The 20,871-nt window shown below is 37.0% G+C and overlaps 3 long non-coding RNA genes across 5 annotated transcripts in view; 2 read left to right on the top strand and 1 right to left on the bottom strand.

Annotated features, from left to right (window-relative positions):
• Positions 1-19,550, top strand: part of LOC146479738 (uncharacterized) — a 40,356-nt gene extending 20,806 nt beyond the window's left edge. The window contains exons 3-5 of the long non-coding RNA XR_014864895.1: positions 13,482-13,546; positions 14,475-14,576; positions 19,413-19,550. This is a non-coding gene — a long non-coding RNA (uncharacterized LOC146479738). The remainder of the gene's footprint in view (positions 1-13,481; positions 13,547-14,474; positions 14,577-19,412) is intronic.
• LOC146479723 (uncharacterized) overlaps positions 1-20,871 on the top strand; it is a 199,417-nt gene that overhangs the window by 22,309 nt on the left and 156,237 nt on the right. The window lies entirely within an intron of this gene.
• LOC146479739 (uncharacterized) lies at positions 1,797-19,415 on the bottom strand. Its single transcript, XR_014864894.1, has 6 exons — positions 17,188-19,415; positions 15,883-15,918; positions 15,010-15,035; positions 13,476-13,518; positions 11,090-11,127; positions 1,797-2,529 (listed from the first exon to the last, which is right to left on the bottom strand). It is a non-coding gene; the product is annotated as an uncharacterized LOC146479739 (long non-coding RNA).

Here is a 20,871-nt window from a genome sequence, read left to right as displayed (position 1 = left end):
AATTTGATGTTAACATGGCTGCTTTTCACATCTTGACCAGCTTTTTTCTTAAATGAACAGTCCAAGTAAACTACATGTATCCTGTCCTGCAGGTGCAAGAAGGTTTTGCCCCTTGTTCAAAATCTTAATGATACCCCTACACTTGACCTCGCTGCTCTCATTGCAACAAGATTTCAGTTGAAATTGCATGTGGATTGCTGTGAAAATCACAACAGAAATTGCTGGTTGTTTACACAAATGACATGTAATTGGTCTAATCTTGGTGTACCAGCAACATACTGCTAGCCACACATACAATCCTCCCAATCAGGGAAGAGTATGTCTACAGTAAGGCTATTGCCAAAGAAAAATTTCTAGGAGCCCACAAGGACAAAAGTCGAGAAGTTACAGTGTAGGAGCCCAACATATGAAGTGTTCCAAAGGTGCTGATGCAAAAATGTTAGGCACCCAGGGCATTTTCTTGGGCTTTCACACTACTGGGCTCCTGTAAGGCATCAACCTTGGTCTACACCATTACTGAGTTGTCTCCTGCTACATTTTTGTACTTTTGATTTGTAGAAGTTCCATTTCTGAACCTTTTTTTTACCATTACTGACCTACTGTCACAAAAGAGAAGACAATAATTTAATTTTCTCAATTTTTTTTATCAGACAGTTTAAAGTTACAAAACACCCTATGATCTTGATAATCAATAATTTTAAGTGCTTCTTTAATTACATTTTAACCAGAATTTTATTCAAGTTTTATGTGGGAAATAGATACAGTCAGACCTCTATTAAGCGGCCACCCTGGGGACTTTGAAAACTGGCTGCTTAATAGAGGTTGGCTGTTGAATAGAGGTATCGAATACAGCACTTTACTGACAAAATAATAATTCGGGACTTTGGAAAGTGGCCGCTTAATGGAGGGTGGCCGCTTAATAGAGGTCCGACTGTACATGTATATGTACGCCTGGACTTAATTATTTACCACACAAAGAAATTACAAAGAAGACACAATAAAATAGTTCAAATTAAGTTACAAAGAAAAACTTGGCGAGGAGACCAAAAAGAAACTAGAAAACTTACATTGTATGAGGATTCAGCCTTCCTAATTTAACTAAGTTGACTACAAATAATTAATTAAGTTGGTTACATGGTGTAAGGACATAAAAATGTAAAATCATAAAATCGTGTGACTGTGTTATTAATTTTATAGTTTTTAATTGGCTTTCTTAAAAGAGCAAATTGAATTAGAGTTGACAATTTCGCTGTGAAGGGGGTTATAAAATTTGAGTCCTTGGAAAAACACATGCCTATTAGTTTACAGTACATTTTTAAGTACAACAAGTAATTACAGTATTGCAAATACTACATGAAAATAATACACAGTTTATAAAACCTGTAAATCTTCTGTCTTCTTTCAAGCATCTTAAAGGGCCTCTCCACCTTACAAGTGTAACTTTTAAAAAAAACAACTTATAATTATGTTTAGTCTTGTTTTTTCTTTTACAACTCATGTTCATACATGAAGTCCTGCAAATAATTTTTTAGGGTTGCTAATGCTAACTATGTTACATCCATCTTCTGGATTGTCTCCAGCACAAGTTGCATTGTTTGACATGTTTTTTTCCTTTTGAGGACGGTGTTTACTTTTGTTACTGCGCATACGCACTGCGCATCTTGAGATAGTCGGGTTTCCTATGGGTGGTGCCTACAAATACAGGGAAATTTTTGTGCCGCTTACAGTAGAACTGTGCGGAGAAAGCAGAACTTAGCAAGTGCTCTTGGTATCCAAAAGAAAATTGAGGGTGGCCATGCGTTTTTCAGAGATAATAATGCTTCAATTTTTTTTATACATTGCTTTGTATTTTAGTGCTTTTTAGAATAATTTATTGTTGCTTAGTTATCTCTAAAAAAAATACCCTGCTATCCCCAATTTTCTTTCTGGATTCAACTAGCCCATACTAAAATCTGCTTTCCCACATAGTCGTAAACTGTGCAAAAATACTTCTGTATTAGTGGGCACCATCCTTAACTGACTGTGGATGTATATGTAACTTTACCTTATCCCCAAGGCTGAACTTCCTATGCATGTTGCATTAAGTATGCACATGTCAAAACAGGGATGACACCCATGACAGGCAACATCCACCGGGTAGTGGATGGGTAGGGTACTGAATGAGGGGGGAGTGGGGAAGGTATTGAGTGGCAATAGGTAGTGACACAGTTTTGGAAAACAAACAAAATCACACAGAATGGCAAATTTGATTCACATTCTATTTAATATTTTGTATTAAATTGTTGTCAGTGGTGACATTACATCTATACATAAACATCAGCTACATGTACAAATTTTTATTTTAGTAGTCGTTGTAGTGTAATTTTTTTTTAAAGATGAAAATATAGTCCTAGTGCAGATGTATAATTTACATGCTGGTTTATAGGAGAACAGTTTTAGTTAGCTCATATTGAACGTCAGTCAGAACTTGTAACGAGCTCATCAGGATGGAAAAACAGGTCAAAATCAAGGTCTTCAAGACTCTGTATCCTAGAAAAGACATAATCAAGGCTGATTATATTGTAATCTCTTGTCATTTAATGCATTGAAATAGATTTAAACAGAGAAGGCGAAAATAGTGACCTTAATCACAACATTTTGTAATGATCATGTTATTATTCAGTTACTGTACTTATCCTTTGAAAACTCTTAGTACAATCTGCAAAATAGTTTCATCGACAGTGACCTTCTTTAGAATCACTTTGCACAATTACAATTTAACTCATTTTCTTCAGGCCAAAAATGGGCGAAATTTTCCACATCAAATGTTTATTTTATATCTCGACAACCATTTACAGCAATGTGGCCTACAATATCTCATTTTAAAGTGTATAAAATGGGCTTCTCAGAAAAAAATAAATCCTATCATAGAAACCCACCTTTTTTCTGAAAAAAAATCTTAATTAACAAAAAAATTTGATAAAATCTGAGGAAAAAAATTTTTTTTTCAAAGTGATATGTAATTGTAAAAAAAAATTGAAAAAGAAAATGATCCTTCTCATGTCAGCAACATTTCCTGAAAATTTGGCTGGAAAAGAAGAGATCAAAAATTAGTTATGATTTTTTTTTTGCCCATGCACTCGCATCAAAACACAGTCGAGAAATGCATTCTCCATGGGAACATAACAGCGGATCTAATTACGCGTCCGATTTCGCTTGGGCAAATAGCTTGAATCGCATCGCTCAAAAGATGCTTTCAGTAAAAATTATTGAGCTTTTTACCAACAGATACGAATTCATGATCAATATTCAAGAACTAGATGAGATATCAAATGCAAAAAAGGTAACCTGCGGAGTATATCTTCGCATTTCAAAACCATGTGCTCGATGGCGTCGCTTTCGCGAACAGACGCGAAGGCTTGTGTTGAGCGCTTACCTCGATTCCTCGCTCTAGTTTTCTAATAATAGGCATCCCCTCTTATGGCCAAGAAGCCCCTTCTCGCAAGTAAGCTCTCCACCCTGCTCCTGCTATTTTCTTTTTTTTTTTTTTTGGGGGGGGGGGGGGTGGGTGGCAAGTACCGAGGCAACAAAATAATATTAACGGCAACAACAACAACTTTATTAAATATTCATATCTTTTACAGGAATACACACAGCCCGCATATAGCAGAGTTAATCGAGGTGGGCTGTGTGAGTTAATAATTGAAGGGCTGGGAGCATAACCGACTTATGTCGAATTTCAGCCCGTTTTTCGATGTAGCTCGGATTTGTCCAAACTTTTGCATGTGAACTGCAATTCGATTGAAAACCATTGTCCAGTATTTTTTCACGCCGCTTTGTGTTTCGTATTAATGCCATTGAGAAATTTTACCATCTTGTAAAGATATATCGGTAACATTATAGACACTGGGTGACCAAAAGGACAATGCACTGAGTATTAAATACTTGTATTCAATATAAAAAAGCGGTCTTTTTCGTGGGAGCAACAAAAAGAATGCTGTCACGCTTTTATTTGATTCTGTTACAAACTACTACGTACGTGACAGGAATGTCAGAAATGTAAACAGTTACATTCTCCAAGAGAAGATGTGTCCATTTCCTGGCGTAAAATCCAGCTTTGTCCCATTTGTCGACATATCACTCTTGATAACGCAAAATACTAGCATTCTACACGACTAACAGGAAGACATGTAGCCATTTCAACGATTAACAACGATTAACGGCAGTTCTGTTAAAAGGTACTGACTATCTATTCTTTTCACGAGCAGTCGGTGTTAACCGTTGAAAATCTATGTTAATCGTACTTTTATTATTGTCAAGTTAATCGTTACATACCGAATTTCAAGCCTGGCAAACCACAACTAAGGCTTGCAAAACACCTTGCACATGGCGGGATTTGTCTCTGATGCTCCCGCGGGATTTGATAATCGAATTGAAAAATTCGCCACGGCACAGTCATCACTACCAAGGAGGGATTCTTTGGACAACATTTCCACCAGCTCCTGTGAACTACATTCGTCAATTTCATAACTTTTCAAAAGATCCATAGATGTCATGCGTTTACAAACTTCACCAAACAAAAGTGAAACCAACTAGTAAGTACGATACGCAAGTTGTTTATCCCGACTGCTTTGATCTATTTTGGGCTTGTTACAACCCGCAAAAGCAAACCATGATATCATCTCAAACGTTACTTATAGAAACAACAACTGGTGCGACTAAACACGGCTCGTGGACAGTGGAAACTTTTAGGCTACCGATAATTTGGAAAACGAGTCTGACGTGGACAAAACCTGTCAAAAAATTTGCCTTCCAAGCGCGTTCACTTGTAGACTAGCAAACTACCAAATCCCCCTCCCCCTCCCCCTCCCCCTGACTCAATGTTGTCTTTTGGGTCACGAACAGTTTCCTGGCAAGCATCACTTCCCATATCAACATTGCATAAGGGGGAGGGGGGGACAGAGAGGTAACTGTGGTAGAATTATGAAGGGAGAAACAGTAAGTGAGTGGTTTTTTGCCTGTCTGTGTTCGGTTGTCATTGCATAGGGGGAGGGGGTGGGAGGGAGAAGTAAGCAAGTGGTTTTTGTTCTGTTCGTGTTTGGTTTTCTCAAGGAGTTTTGTCCACCATTGTAAAACCGCGAAATGTTTTGAAAACCAGGGAGAGCCAAAATTCGGACAAATCCAAGCGAAATCGAAAGGCGGGCTAAAATTCAACATAAGTTGGTTATGCTCTCAGACCTTCAATTATTACAAACAGAAAATTACAAACATGCTGGCAGACGGAAAACTTAACTTTAACTTAACTTAACAGATTTAGATAAGGCTATACGTCAAAATTAAAGTAAATTATATGTAATTTTTTATTATCATTAATATTACAATAGAAAAGAGATGAAAAGGGAAAAGGAGAATCAGATTATACTGGCAAAGAGAATATCATGGATGATCAGTTTTAGTTTTTCATTTGGTCAATTATCGTTTCCACCTCAATATAGGAGTCTACAGTTTCAAGTGTATCAAATAACTTTCCTTTTAGGGATGCTTTAAAAGATTTTTTTGTACTTTTTTTTAGAGTTGCAGGTATCCTGTTCCAAATCTTGACCCCAACACGCGAGAATGCATTTCGTGTGGCATTAATGCGAGATTCCTTAGTATAAAAATGATCAGAGGTAGAGGAGCGCGTTTTATAGGAATGGACACTAGAAATTTGAGAAAACAGATTCAAAATATTTCTTGGGGCAGTGTTTTCGTTTATATCAAACATGAGGTTGCAAACAGATTCATAATACAAGAATTGTACTGGTAATATTTTTGCTTTAACAAAAAAAGGTATGGCATGGTCGTTTGTTTCAGCAAAATATATTAGCCGCAATGCGCGCTTTTGAAGAACAAGAATTTGATCAAGGAAGGTTTTACATGCATCGCCCCAAGAAATGAGACCATAAGTTATGTAAGGTACGATTAGAGACTGATAAATATTCAAAAGAGTGCAAGTAGGAACAATATGCCGTAACCTTGTGATTAGCCCAATTGCCTTACTTATTTTTGTTGCAACAGAATTAATATGTGTCTTCCAGGATAAATTTTCATCAATTAACAATCCAAGATATTTAATGAAGTTTTTATGTTCAAGAGAAACCTTTTTGTTGTTTTCATTGTCAAAAATATAGATCTGAGGTTGATAGTTGAGCTTTTTCTGGTGAGGGCAAAAAATAACATAGTTTGATTTTTTAATATTCAAAGTAAGCTTGTTAGAAGTCAGCCAGGTATATAAGTTGTGTAATTCTTCATTTAGTATAAGTTCTAGCGACTTTAAGTCTTTGTGAGCAAAAAGAACATTAGTGTCATCTGCAAAAAGAAAGAATTGGAGTTTATTCGAGCATTTTTGAATGTCATTTATATAGAGCAGGAAGAGAAGTGGTCCCAGAACGGAGCCTTGGGGTACACCACAATTTATATTTAGTCTGCTAGATATGCAACTGTTAATTTCAGTAGTTCGTGTACGATTTGATAAATAAGAGAAAAACCATTGATTGATAATTCCGCAGAAACCATAATAATTTAATTTATCGAGTAATATGTTATGATTAACAGTATTGAAGGCTTTTTTCAAATTAATTAAAACTCCACAAGAAAAAAAAAAGTTTTCTGTCCATATTGGTTTGAATAGATTCCACTAAATCGAGAATAGCATGCTGAGTTGAGTGAGCTTGACGGAAACCATATTGAGACGAATGTAATAAATTATGTTTCTCTATAAAATCATTCTATTATACATGATTTTTTCAAAAATTCTATTGAAATTTGACAATAGTGAAATTGGTCTATAATTAGAAGCATCAGTCTCGTCATCTGTATTAAAAATAGGTATAATTTTGGACATTTTAAGTTTTGTGGGACAGGACCCAAGGGTGACAGATGCATTGAGAATGTCAGAGAGCACTGGAGATATGATGTCACACGAGTATTTAAGAAGTTGGGTAGGACAAGAGTATAAGCCATGTGATTTGTTTTTCGGTATAGATAGGATTTGAAATTTAACTTCACATGGAGTAACAGGTTTGAAGAAAAACGAAGAATCTGGGGACTTGGACTTTCTAAGGTAATCAGTAAAGGGACGCTCGGCCGGTGGTAGTTTACTTGCTAAATTATTGCCCACAGTCGAAAAATGTTTATTGAAAATATTAGGTATACGTGTGGCCACATTGGTGACGATATTGCTATTATATGGACCCTTTAACTTGTTAATTATTTTAGAGTTTCTTTTGCGACGGTTTAGTAATCCATTTATCCCTTGCCACGTCCTTTTCATATTGTTTAAATTTTCGTTGAAAAAATCGCAATAATATCGTTTCTTACTCAACCGTGTGAGACTACATATTTTATTTCGATAGTATTTATACTTGTCAAGATCCCCAATTTGGTATAGTCTGTTTTTTACTTTAATTGAAGCTCTTATCCCCTTCGTAATCCATGGCTTTGAAAACTGTTTCATCCTACGTTGAGAAAGGGTTTTAATCGGTGCATGCTTATTTACAATTTTATTAAAGGATTTAAATGTTAAAATGTTATCAATTAAACTTGCTGAATTGGCATGAATGCGTGTTGGTTTGTCAATAGTTGGAAGGAGATAACAACTTTGAAGAGTCAATAAGAAATCGTGACTATAATTACAAGTTTCAAATTTTTGTAGGCATATAGTAAAATCACCTAAAAGACATTAGCTCTTTCCTGTCGAAGAAAATTTTACAGTTGCTTCTTCCATATATAATTTTTAGAAAACTCTCGGGGGAATTATGTTGACGGTACATGATTCCACAAATAACGTTTTTCTGATTAACAAAGGAAATTTCAATCCACAATGCTTGGAATGATTCGGTTGAGACCTTTTCTAGCGCTGAGTAATTAAGAGTTTCGTTAACAAAGAGCCCAACACCTCCAGGCTAAGGTCATGTTGGTTAGAACTGTAGAAACTGCTTTGAATATACATGTAACACAAGATTAGGTCATGTTGGTTTATTTGTGTGCTCATCTATCATTCAGGATTAATTTAAATGTCTTCTGTAGATGCATCACAACCTTTTGTCTAGACCAGTTTCTTTTTCTTTTAAGTAAGCTCCCCACCCCCTCCTGCTAGTTTCCTTTTTTTTTGGGGGGGGGTGGGGTGAGTACTGAGGCAACAAAATAATATTAGTCACGTTTGTTTTGTGTGTTCATCTATTATTCAGGATTAATTTGAACATCTCTTGTAGACACATTACAACATTTTGTCTGGACCAGTTTCTTTTTCTTTCAAATTCCATCTTACATGAATGGACAAATAGATATTTCCAGGTCCATAGACAGTATTTGCATCATACATAGAGAATGTGATGCCATTAGAACTGTACAAACTGCTTTGAATATACATGTAACACAAGATTATCAATACATATTAAAGCTCAAATTTTTATTTGAAATCTGCTTATAGAAAGCGCTATCATTGATTTGCACTATTGAATCATCATGCTGAACTTTGTTTGTTACCTTTGATCGTTGCTGGGTGTATCATCGGTACTCTGCAATAGAGTATAAACAAACATTAAAGTGTTTACCATTATTTTGTGTGGTTAAATCAGCTGTTTCAGTGGGAAAACAGCAGTAACAGATCATGCTAACAGAGGATTTCTGGGCCTAAAAAAGGCAATGCAAGCACAGAAATTCAAGAGGGGGAGTTGAGTTTAATGGTGAATCAAGTTTCCACAGAGAAAAACAGTAATTTATTGTGAAAATTTATTGCAAACAAAAATAAACTGGCAGTGATTTATGCATTTAAATGCAATTTAGCTAAGTTAACAACAAAGAAAAGCTGGCATTCATTGGGTGGTCAGTGGCTCTTGGTAGGTAGCGCATGCGCTGAGCACTGCTTTGTAGTGGCGTTTAAGCGTGGCGGTTCGAAGTGTTTTTGTGGTGCCAGCCATGGGAGCGTATTACTGTCTAGGGGCCGGCTGGTCACAGTGGAGGCCCCTGGGACTTCCCGGGCACCCTTCTTCCACTCAGCTTAATGCAGTTGTTAATTAGTGCAAAATATTGCTCCATCTTGTGTGCAGGCATCCATGATACCTGCACTGTCAATTAAAAATTATAATATTATTATAAATTTTATTTCCTTTTAGGTATTTTGATTGAAAATGAGAAGTATTGATCAACTGAAATACAGCTAAAATTGAATGATCACTATTAAAAACATTGATTTGCAGTCCTTTTTATGCATTTCATCTCATTTCAAATTTGCCCAGAAACATAAATGGGCAAATGTCAACCTTTTTCAATCCAATTGTCTTTTTTTTTTTCTGTCCATTTTGGACACATCCCAGTAATTTAAATTATAAGTCTTGAATGAAACTCACAGTATAGTTAGAGTTTAATGAAAACAGGGAAATATCAAAAGAAATACCACAAAAAATGGAACATCCTTGTGGGTAGGGGGTCTTTCCAGGAAGTGGAGAGTTTGTACAGTTTGCTTTGTTTTGTTACAGCTTGTATAATAATGTGAGCAGGCAGTACCTTCTGTCTCTCCTCCTTTTTGGAGCCTTAATTACATGTAATTTGTTGTGTTGAAAGCATACAGTAATGCTGGTTTTTGCTTGTCCCACCCCAGCACACAAGGATCTGTGTTTTTAATACTAATTTGAGCCTTGCAATTTCATGCTTTTGGTGTTACACAACTCGTCCCATGAATTTCAAGAGAGGAACAATTGCAAGCCAAGTCTTCTGAGAGACTTGATTGTTTCATTAACTACTCCTTCCAAAAAAATTGTAACTGGTATTGTTAGCCTTTTTTTTTATTAGTTTTTAGTATGACAGAAATGTCTTTGACATTGAATGATAACTATTACAAGCATTGATTTGACAGTCCTTTCATGAATTTGTATACAGCTGTAGTTACAATCATAAATATGCAAATTAACCTTTGTTTATCAAAAAAAAAAAAAAAAATTTGGCTGGTCTAGAGACATCCCTGTAATTTAAATTAAAGTTAATGTCTGTCTAAAATAAAACAATTGACCAGGATTCTGAGGGACTTCATTGTTTTCATTAATATTAACTGCTCAGGATGTAAAACTACTCCTTCCAAAAAAAAAAAGAAAAAATGATAGTGGTAGTATTAGCATTTTTATTTGATTTTGTAGGATAATTCAAACAGGTTATGAATTATAATTGGCAAATCATATTGACTACTGTATGTATTCTTACCCCTAGGCTTCTTGGAATAAAGTTCTGTAGAGCAGTTCTGTGAAGGACACAAGACATGAGTCAAAGTAAGTATGTGTAAATTAATTCCAAACTTGTCCTCTTCCTTCTCCTCTTGCAGAATCTAAACGCAGTTCTCATAAAAGATTCAGGATTTGCATTTTAAAAAGCAATGGTTTTTTACTAGCATCAAATGGCAATGTTTTTCATTATTGTACCATGCTCATGAGAAAAACTTTCTCTCTTCATCAAAGCAGCAAGTGCTTAGAACTAACTCCTAGCAGTATGCTGGATGTCTTTCACATGTTGGCCTGATCGTGGTTCTTTGAAAGCCAATTGACAGTGATCCCTGAATAACCAAGTTTGTCATCTTGCCCATTAAAAAAGCTAATATTAATAAAGCCAAAAGGTAAAGAATGTCTGTTGTAGACCAGAACTACATGTACAGTGTGAGGGACAAAAGTTGTTTGGAAGAATCTTGATTAATTAATTATTATAAGTAATCAAACTTCAATCAAAGTTTAGATTAACCCAGGATATTTACGTAGTTTAATCGGGTTTTGAACAACTAGGCCCTGTTAAGTATGTTTGCTTGGCATGCATCTTGAGTCTTTTCACATGAATTATGTACTGAATAACTCATGAAGCAAGCAGATTTCTAATTGGGTATGATTGGTTGAAATTAACGTGCAAATTGCATGCATCCAGCTCCTGTTTGTGGAATAAACTTGGTTCATTTCCCTGAATATTGGCTGATAAACAAGCCTGTGGTTGGCACTGGCTGCTTCATTTGTTTTTTTTTTTTGGATGGAGTGCTTATCCTACATTTTACACTTTCTGGATCAAATTGGTGATGAACTTCAATAATAATGTTTACCTTTGTAATTCAGCTCTATGGCCTGCATCTTCAGCGTCCTACAAAGGTGTCAAAAAAGCTCTCCCTTATAACTATACTGATATACAATATTTCCTTTATCATAAATTATATCGACTGCATTTAGGCTTTCACTTATAAGTACGGGCATTTTAAGGTTTTTCTGTTCTTTAGTCAGTTTTCAATGTTATTTTTGCTACTGGTATTGCTATGCACATGTTTTAAAATCCTACAACATTTTTTGTGATGTACACGACAGTCGTAAGCGAGTTGTAGGCTTGATTTACACAAAACAATTCGTGTGGTAGGCCTGTCGTAAGCTTGTCGCATGCGACAAAGTCACACCGTGTAAATCGCCCTCTACAGGTACACTTTGCACCTCTTTAATTATACAGCCAGATTTAGTCAGGATGCTTGAATGAGAGGTTTGAACAAGGGGAGGTAGAGGGGGGCTGGTGCCTGCCTGGCTGATCACCCCTTGCAGTTATTGTTTTCCACATTTCTCTGAGAGAATGAAAACATTCTGATTTGATTGGAAGGACCCATGGACCTAATCTGTTGTGTTTCTGAATCGCTAAAGTAATGTACCCTGAGGATAATAATTTACATGTATATTGTGTCATCTTGAAAAGATATGTGTTCGTCAAAGGAAAGTTCAAGTCACAAAAATTTCTGATAATCTGACCAGTAAAGTTTGCAGTCAAAACTTGTACATACAAAAAAAACATGAGCCTTTCAGCAATGTTTTGAGTCTTTGAACCTCATTATGCAAGCGAGGCTAAGTGCAAAATTTTTTATTATGAAAATTAGTTTTTATTCATATGTAAACAAAACTAATTTTCATATGAGAGTTTTGCACTTAGCCTCGCTTTCATAGTGAGGTTCACAGCAACTCGGAAATGGCCTATTCTCAACATTGCATCTTGTTTAAAGGATGGCAGGTTATTAGGAGGGATGGGCACCCTCTGTCTCTCTTCCTGTGTGGAGTCTTTTGTGTGCACACCCCGATGATAGACATACATGTAGACAGAGGCAAGCTTCAGGGAACCATAGTGATTTAGACTCTTTATGAAGGGGGCTCACATGAATGAAATTGCTTCACTTAAATAATAATTAACAAATCGATTGCAGTTTTCTATGGTCTACACTCTTGTAGACGATAAAAGGAAGTCATAAAATGTGCAAAACTTACTTGGAACCACGAGCCATAGGCTAGTGGTTTCAGTGCCAAGTTTTGAACATTTTATGGCGTCATTTTATGGTCTGGACTTAAGAGTATAGATCATTGAAATCTGCTGTTGATTTGTTTTTTACAGTAGCATGGAAAAAGTACAAGCGGAATTGACTCTATTTTCCGTTGTCATTTTTATTACCTGTACTTTTATAGACAATAGCTACAAGCCAATCAGCAACCGCATGCAGGAACATTTAGTAAATAAACCCCTTCAGGCGGCTGGTATGTCGGATGATAATGTCCGCGGCTGAGAGATTGTCCGAAAAATGAATATTTGGCTGAGAAGCGAAGCTTCAAAGGCAAATGTGAAATTTTGAGGACAATCTCTCAGCCAAGGACATTATCAGCCAACATAGCAGCAAGCCAGAAAGGGGTTTATTTATTTTATAACCCTCACATTAATTTTTATATCGCGTGAAAACCGCTCGTAAAAGAGCCAGTGCTGATCTGATGGCGGATGCGCGCAATTGACGTAAACAAGTACATTTGATTGGTTTACAAGAACTTTATTTTTACTGTGATTGGACCAAAACTTGACAAACTGACTCAGTTTGCTAAGGACTAAATCTGAAAGTCTACTCGTAACTTTCTACACCTTCAAAGACGTTGACAGCATGTTTTGTTGACATTTTTGTACTTTCCGGAACAGCATTTGCGACCAGCTTTTTGCTGTAAACATGACTGGACATCTACAAAATGAGTTTGTTTTTCTTCCATGTAAAATAATAAAGATGAAAAGGTGAAACTCTTGAGTTGGCTTTTTTCCGCTGGCTTTGTTTCTTTTCAATGGAAATAATAGGAGGGCAAATATCGACGCAGGCGGGGGTTATTGCGTGATAACCGCCCTGTGAATTTGCACCACTTGACGTAAAGTAGCCAATAAAATCACGCAAAAATTGATGGGTGGGTTACTGTATAATGACAGTTATTGTAAAAAATATTGATTTAGGAATTTTTTGACACTATGACAGTGCTGATGCCAGGTTAAGTATGTTTATAGTTTTGCCTAGGGGGTGGTGCTTTAAAAACTAGCCACTAAACCTCATATTGTGCCCTTCAGACAAGGCAGTTATACATGTCAGACAATTAAGTGGGTACTGACAAACGAAATTCTGGGTGGGTGCACAAACCATAATTATGACTATTTATTCTTACCTCTAGACTACTTGGAATGAACTCCTGGAGTTGTAAAGTGGCACTTAAAAAAAAAAGAAGAAAGTCAAAGAGTGAGTACAGGTAAACTTAATGCATATACTCTATATTAACTATCTAATAACCGTGAGTGAAGTCATTACAGAAAAATCTCAAACTGAGACCTTGCCATATTGACCATGCTATAGTGAGGTCATTACGGCTAGGCCGAGGTTTGAGATTTTCCCATAATGACCAAACGGTCAAGGTTATTAAGTTATATATTATATGGCTTTCTAATTGTTTATAAGAAAGAAAACATTTCAATTCAAGCCTAACCCTAATTTGCATAATCTGTGATCGACCTGTGGGCATTACGGGTGCGTAATGCCCTGCTCTGATCTTGCTCTTAGCCAATCAGAGCACACGTTTTATCAGCCACTAGCCTTGGCCATATAATAATGCTAATGAACTCCAGGATTTGCATCTCGGTAATAAAATATGTTTAACCACCCTCAGGAGGAAATTTTTTCATTGTAGTGCCATGCTCATGACAAACTTTCTCTTTTCATCTTTACACTGAACGTACCCAATAGTACTAACTCATATGCAATTGTTAAATGTCATGAAAATAATGTCCCCGCAATAACAAAATTAGGACAGGGACACACATGGTGACAATTAAGTGCCCTGGGCTGCCTCAGTTTGCTTTTCTGAGACAGTTTTCAGCCCCATATGACGTCACGTGCATAGCAAGTCCATCATTAGGTAAATTTGTAAGTTGTCCAGCATGTAGAGTAGTACATCAGGGCCCAGTTGTTCAGAGCCCAATTAAGCTAATCCTAGAACAACGAGAACTTTGATTTGAGTTTAATTACTGATCTGTCCCCGAGTTTTTTTAATGAGCGAGCTGGAAACCTCGGTTAATCGGGGATTAGCGTTAATCGGCTTTCAAACAGCCAGGCCCAGGTGTTTTAAGTTTTGTGTATCTGGCTGATTTTATCATGGTGCATTGTTTTTCAGATTCATCTAGCGGTATGATAAGCCAGTGGTACAGTACTCTGTGTTACTTAAAAAGAGAAGCATTAATTCACTGGAGGCTGTTTTCCTCAAGTTAAATTGGAGGTAAGAAATGTTGGCATTGTAGGCTGGGCTTGCCCTGTTCATACAGTTGCATAAAAATATTAGCAATGTAAAGCCAGTAACCCAACTAACTGGGCTGTGGCGTTTTTCATGTAATTTCAAAGATTTTTATTTATATGGTTGATGCTCCAAGATCTACGACTACCCAGCCGGTGTACATGTACTTGTATAATGCTAGGAGTATTGTAACGATGAACTAAATTTTTGTTGTTCGTGTTCTGCCAGATAGGTCAATTTCATACCATAAATTATCAGAGGGAGCAAAATGATTATTTCTCTGATTGCTAAGAGAATTTACCCCCCCCCCCCCCTAAAAAAGTAAATAAATAATAACAACAAAAGAAAACAAACAATTTAACAGTTCCAAAGAATGTGTATTATGGAGAATTGCAGGGATAGATGTAGTAAAACTTACCGATTTTGTTGATGCTGCAAATTATCCTAGATTGAAAAAGAAAAACATGTTACTGTAGCAGTAGAATAATAACAATATGTCGATTGGATTATTGTCTTAATTATGTCTGCTCATGATTTTTTGGATGGAATGTGGCTTGTGTTAAGAGAGGATATAAACATTGCTCTTCTATGTTTTTGGATGAATAGGATGTTCCAATTATGTACTCTGCTTACAAGTGTTATAATGTTGTGAAATAATTCAACTGTCTTATTTAGCAGTTTATAAGTTTGTAAGTTTAACAAAACCCCATGATCGATAGTTTTAATTGTATTCACTCCTGGTTTCTTCAGTTGTTTCAATTAATTCTATAATTATCTCTTCTTAATGTTAAAACAATAGAGGGGGTTAAAACAAGGATCTCAGTTTACTGTATAGCGATTTTTCTTCGAGTCATACTTGTTTGATTGCCACGGAAAATCTACTTCTTAGTGCTTTGAAACTGCAGTGTCAGGCGGTGTAATGGGAATCGTGTTTCGCAGATTATTTCACAGGTATATATTAAACCGAAAGCGGTTGTCCCGCACGTAAAGTTTTCTGAAGTGGACGTTTATTTGAGTAAATGTATTGGTGATGACAAACCAAAGTCTGTTGAAAAGCTCTTAAAAGTGTGCAAACATTTGGCATAGAAGTTTAGGTTTCGAGTTTTATATTTCATAGTTCGATTTTTACCACAGACTTCATCTTTTTTACGTGAAAATCATTGGAGATCGGGTGGAGTTTGCATTTCGTTACGTAAATGTACAACGAGAAAGGCCTTCGGTTTTTACTTGGTTTTAAAAGAAATAATGAAAGTAGGATCCATCATGATGGTGTAATCAGTTCACTACTTACGATTTCTCTGTCCATGCTCTAAAAGACTGCTGCAAACTGAATCAAGAAACAAGGTCAGTTTGAAGGTTTACTCTTTCTTGGTTATCGTCAGACAACTCGCCCCAGACCACTTGCCCTCAATCTTCAAAGAGTTAATGCCACAATTGGAATCTCTTTTCTTCGATCGGTTTTGTTATTTTGATGCCATATCATAAGTTTCGTTTGCACAATTTCGTGGCTTTTTTGTGTGTGATTTAAAATGGAAATAATCTAGTAAACGTGATCTAAATAGTTGGATTTAGTGGTTAATGCTGTTTTAAAGGGCTAAAAATAGTGTGCAATACTGATCGATATTTACCTGATTGTGTAGAACAACTGTTTGCAAGCCTATATATCAACTCTTATTGTATCGCTCTGTTCTCTGTTTTCTTTTGCGTTTTTGCTCGCTATTTGCAGTGATAAAGGCTGATCGGAACCACCGCAACTTCTGAAGTAGCAGATTTAAATAAAACTCGTTATTCTAGTGATAAACTTGTTCGACTACCCCAGTTGCAAATTTTGAACATTGATGTTGATATTAATGTGTCACCTCATTGGCTGAAAATAAGTTAACGATGCATGTTAAAGAGAATTAAGATGCTGGTCACTGTTGGTACTAAAAAGGCTACTTCAGGTTATTTTCGAAGAAGATAAATAGACGTTAAGGGATTGTTCCACGAAACTTCTTTTCTTCAATCGTAACTTCTGAAGTAGCAGACTTCAATAAAACTCGTTATTCTATCGATAAACTTGTTCGACTACCCTTACATATGGTAAACCTTTATGTTGACATTTATGTTTCACCTCATTGGCTGCAACTAAGACACTCTGCAGGTATAATACCTTGTTGCTATGGGGAAGTGTTTCGACGAAATGTCATTTCCATATTATTTCCCAGAAAGAAAGAAAACATTGAAATTTAAAATAGAACACTTATATTAACAGGATCAAAACTGATCTCTTACTCTCTCAGTTTCAAGGCTAAATTTGTATCAATTTACAGTTCAAAATCGTCTTCCACGCAAAATCTTGCATGAAACGGGCGTCTCTTATTTCGCCAAGATTTCGACCTTTTCAGTCTCAATCTCAACATACATATTCTCCTTACTGTTCCCCATGGAATTCTTATAGATCTAGTTGGGAGAATTTGTTGACTCATCAAGACAGTTTCTCTTGTGCCACAAATCTTTCTTGTAACACTTTCCAAACATCTAGGACCACCGTAGTAGAAAAAAATTAGTCGGGAGTCTTAAACTTTTTCATATGTTTTTAGTTTTATAGTCTTACCTCGTGTCTCTGCCAAGGCAGCGGTTTGGTGAAAGATATTCCACTCCATTCCGCAGAAAGATATGATGATCAGCAAGACAGCTTTTAAAAATAATTGATGAACGAAGAGTTGAATATATGCCTAGTTAAAGCGCCATCGCTTGCCAAACGATGGCGATTGTCCCGCCAAATCCGATGTGCTTTCAGCCGTGTTCCACTTGACAAGGCACACGATGCATACGTATGTTGTGGTGACTAGGGACAAAACAAGTAGCATCTTGTGTGCATTCTGGCAAGAAATTCTCAAGATTGCACGGCCGTCCTTGAAATTCGAAAACACTCCATCTCGCATTGCGCCTTCGGTATCGCGTAAGTTGTATTCGGAGACTTGTATTTGCATATCGAAACAGCTGTTGCTCAGTAGGTTGTTATGCCATTCGTTGACGTATTTTCCGGTATTAGGGAGCTTAAGCATCGACGACGAGTGAGACGACGACGACGACGGAAGTATGACGTCATGTCTGGGTAGCGGGTTTCGTTCTCGGCGGGAAAAATAAAAACTTAAGCAAAAGCCCCAAACGACGACGGCCTTAAACCTCTTGTTCGAATATGTCGTTTAGAGATATGCGGACTCTTCTTCTCCTGATGCCAAGTGATGGTGCGATTGATGATGAAGAATTCATATTACTGTATCTTCGAGCAAACTATCCAGTTCTGATATTTCCACATGAATTCCTGACGCTTTCTCCTCGTCCTGTAATTTTTGGGCTTGTTTTGCAGTCAAGAGAGAGTACCTGTCACGGACAGCTCTGGCAGAGACTCTGAACTTTGGCTGGTCAATGGCACTCAGCCGCTGGGCAATAGCTTCCCAAACCTTTCCCCTTTCTGGGCTCCTCGGTTTGAAATTAAACAGATCCGAGACAAGAACTTCACGACACGTGATGACATCGTGCTCCGTTGACCACTGAAAATATTTGTTCCTGTTCGATAATAGAAAAATAGAACTTTAGGGCCAAATTTTTAGCAACCTTAAACAACAATTTACTTCACTAATAGCTGATGTAAGTTAGTGGCAAACTACCGAAGAATAACATCTGCAAAGCCCAGATACTTGCCCTTTCTTCGAAGTGTCTTGCGAAAAAGCCATGATGGATTTTCCTGGGAAAATACACTCGTAAGTGGCGCGTTCACAGAATAAGTTATAAATAACAAAATCCGATAAAAACAGGCTTTATCAACCAATAACGAATCAAATAATCCATACAAAATAAAGGCAGAGTATACACCGAGTTTTCGCGACTTTAAACAGGTTAAATTACTTACGTTTTCGAGAGAACGCCAACTCACTCAAAATTCAGTCGTCGACGTACGCCAACGACGGCTTGACTGAGACTGACATGCGCAGTTCATTCAAAGCATCGCGAATTTACTTCCGGCCGTCGTCGTCCTGTCATTCGTCGTCGATGCTTAAGCTCCCTATTGATCGCAGTGTGTGACAAGACGGAGTCTGTTCAGTGAAGTGCCATGTTTTGACTCGAATGGTTTGTTCGGCGTTCAAACCCCTTATACAAATGAAACACTCAAAACAAAATTACAATCTTAGGTTGCAAGGATTTAGGGGGCAGCTACGCTGCTGCGTGGATGAAACTTCTACCCCTCAAGCGCCCTGAATAGCATTGTAACCCTGAATGTTGTTGTCCTCTTTGCGTCAACGCCTTGATTTTGAGGATAATGTTACGATGTAAATATCTTTTTTTTTTATGTATACCCCTCACTTGTACTTATCCTAGCACTGTTTAGGAATTAGCATGCAATTTGTTTGGATTTTTAAAGGGACTATGTCAGCTGGTGCCCATGAGCAGTAGAGTCCGGTTGAGACTAATTTGCATACAACTCGTCGCGGGATTTTTGCTTTCGCCATTGCAAAAGCTTAAAAGATATCACAACAAACAGCTTCTGTAATTTCTAAAGAACGTTTGTAAATAAAAAATTTAAGCTAACATTCCAAAGATTAACGCGATTCAGACAGATGAAAACAGCTTCATGAACTCTCCGACGGTATTTGAAAAAGTTGGGCAAGCTATTTCAAAGTGCTTCTCATAACGTGCGCATGCGCCTGGGATGACGTAGTCTCTTTAAGCTTGATATTTTTACACGCTTTCTAGTCAATCCCGACATGGTCGTAATTTGCATTGCTCGATGTTTTGACGTGTCATGACTAACTTACTGCGTCTTGTTCTCCCCAGTTCACATGTCAAGAGCCGTCATTCAACCCGTTACAAGTTGTCAATAGGAGAAAGCTATCTACGGTCGAGAGTGAAAGTTGCGCGTAAAGCGAAGACAACCCCTTTATAAGAAGATCATTTATCTTACGGAGAGGAGGTCGTTTAGCACAATCGTCGCTGACGCTTGGCTAACTGCGTGCGGCTACAGAAGAGGACAAACTCGTCGGACAAGAATTTGGGACATACATTTTACAATGGCTCCTCGCCTGAGTAAATTTCTTCAACAATTTAACACGTTTATAAGTTTCTTTGACGAGACTTTGGCCTGAATTTCTTTAATTTGTGAAATATCTATAACAGTATAAAGAAAGCTTACCAAAGAGAGTATAAGGAGAGGTTGTGTTACTACAAAGTGTTAAAGGCTATGGGGAAGAAAAAGGAATAAACAATTATCGAATTTTGAGAAGTTGAGGACAATTATTTATTGACAGAGGTATTTTAAATCGGTGACACAGGCATACTCTGAGAAAGAAAATCCCGCTACTACTTAGTTTTCAATTTCTCTTGGGAAGGTTGGAACGTTTAATCCCCTTTGGCTTACTCTCCTAATGATGCTGTAGGAATTTTAATTTAATTTTTCTCCTTTCTTTGTCTGCCCTCTCACCCATCCCCAGTTAAGTGTTGGAAAAGGCATCATTGAAACTCAACATTGAAACGGGGAAGAGGGAGGGGAATGAAGGCGAGGTGTGTGGAAACCTTCCCGAGAGAATTGACGAGGATTTAGGTTCATGTGACAAACATGCTGCATACTGCGCTACGATGAGTGATGTTATGTTTTAACTAAGGACGGTGCCTACTAATACCGAAGTATTTTACGCGGTTTATGACCATGCGGAAAAAGCAGATCTTATCAGGTGCTATTGGAATCCAAAAAGGAATGTCTGGGGTAACCACGCATTTTCAGAGATAAAAAATTAAGCAACAATAATTGTAAAAAGCGCTAAAATACGAAACAATGTATGGTATTTCCCCAAAATTGCAGCTTAGTTATCTCTGAAAAATGCGTGGTTACCCCTAATTTTCTTTTCGAATCCAAATAACCCTTGCCAAGATCTGGTTTTCCCGCTTTAAGGTCTTTAAGCGGGCACCACCAATAGAAACCCGATTCTCTCGGATCATCCCGTGATGCGCAGTAGCTAAAGAAGGCACGGTCCTTAACTGAAGGAAAAAAACCTCTTATTTATTGATAAACCCTCGAATGTTTTTCCCTTTTCACACCCAAGGAGGATCAACAGAGAATTGGTAATTTCCTGAGGATTTCCCAAATTTAATCCACTAGTACCTCCAAACGTCACCGAGTCAAGGTTACCCGAAATTTTCACTGTGAAAACCCTCTTGTTTAGCTGTTTTATGTTATAGCAATTTTAAACATATTATTATTATTATTATTATTATTATTATTATTATTATTATTATTATT

Source organism: Pavona decussata, unplaced genomic scaffold, assembly GCF_977016875.1.
Source record: "Pavona decussata unplaced genomic scaffold, jaPavDecu1.1 SCAFFOLD_58, whole genome shotgun sequence".
Taxonomy (NCBI): Eukaryota; Metazoa; Cnidaria; class Anthozoa; order Scleractinia; family Agariciidae; genus Pavona; species Pavona decussata.
The sequence above is the reverse complement of the archived record's forward strand: the minus strand, read 5'-3'. Positions and strand labels throughout refer to the sequence as shown.